Source organism: Amia ocellicauda, chromosome 16 (assembly GCF_036373705.1).
Source record: "Amia ocellicauda isolate fAmiCal2 chromosome 16, fAmiCal2.hap1, whole genome shotgun sequence".
Lineage (NCBI taxonomy): Eukaryota > Metazoa > Chordata > Actinopteri > Amiiformes > Amiidae > Amia > Amia ocellicauda.
In genome coordinates, this window is record NC_089865.1 from 27,173,175 (window position 1) to 27,174,207 (window position 1,033).

The 1,033-nt window shown below is 40.0% G+C and overlaps 1 non-coding gene across 1 annotated transcript; it reads right to left on the reverse strand.

Annotated features, from left to right (window-relative positions):
* Nucleotides 1-761: 761 nt before the first annotated feature.
* trnah-gug (transfer RNA histidin (anticodon GUG)) lies at nucleotides 762-833 on the reverse strand. The gene has a single exon. It is a non-coding gene; the product is annotated as a tRNA-His (tRNA).
* Between the last annotated feature and the right edge of the window lie 200 nt (nucleotides 834-1,033).

Genomic DNA, 1,033 nt, shown 5'->3' on the forward strand with positions numbered 1-1,033 from the left:
AATTAAATATAAGCAACGGCAAGGATAATTGTAAATTGACAATTCAACACACAAACTCGATGTCTCATGTAGCCTGTGGTTGCCATTGACAGCTTGAGCACAGGTGATAAATGTGAGATATGGGGCAGATTCCTTACAAGATCATGTATATGTTTGTGTTTTCATATGAATTGATGTATTTTTGATAACTAGTTCTTATGCATCCAAGAGATAAGGATATGTTTTCTCAAGCACAAAAATAAAGATAAGCAGAGAGTAATAGAAGGAGATGTGTGTTTTGAATGGCCGTGCGTCTGGACAGACAAGTGTCAAAGTTCTGTCGTTACAAACAGCAGGCCAGGCCTGAGCCCTGTCCGTTCCTCTCAAAAGGCATGTTTTGGCGGGAAACTGACAAGCAAATGCACTGTTCTCATTGAACAGTTTCCAGTGTCCGCTATACAACACGCATCATGTACTCATGAATTCGAACTATCTCACATGAGCCAGCCCTGAGCTTTCTAGTTTTGTGTTGATTTTTTAATCACCCTGGCGACTGGATTCGACACCCAAACAATGAAATGAAGTTACATTAATATCGATGATACTTATTAATGAATTAGATGGATGTAATCCACAATGTTATTAATTTGCAAATACAGGTTCAGTTTTCTATATTTAGTTTAACTCTATAATGTATTGATGTTGTTGCTGATATAACGATATACTTTCATAAAATGGAATGTTGTGAGAAAGACACCGGGCTGGTGAGTGGGGTCTCCCATTGCCGTGACCCGGATTCGAACCGGGGTTGTTGCGACCACAACGCAAAGTACTAACCACTATACGATCACGGCCAGCTACTTGAAAGATGTTCAACAGTTTATGGAACAGGCGCCGGAAGATGTAATGTTATTTTACCATAGTATTCATTTTTAAAGTATACTAATGATGGTCATATTTCTTGGGTGGCGCAGTGTTGTGTGATGTAGGCTTATGTTTTCTAAGACTGACGTGGTGCTGAAAACAGCTCCCGAGAACAAGCCTCCTGCTCAGC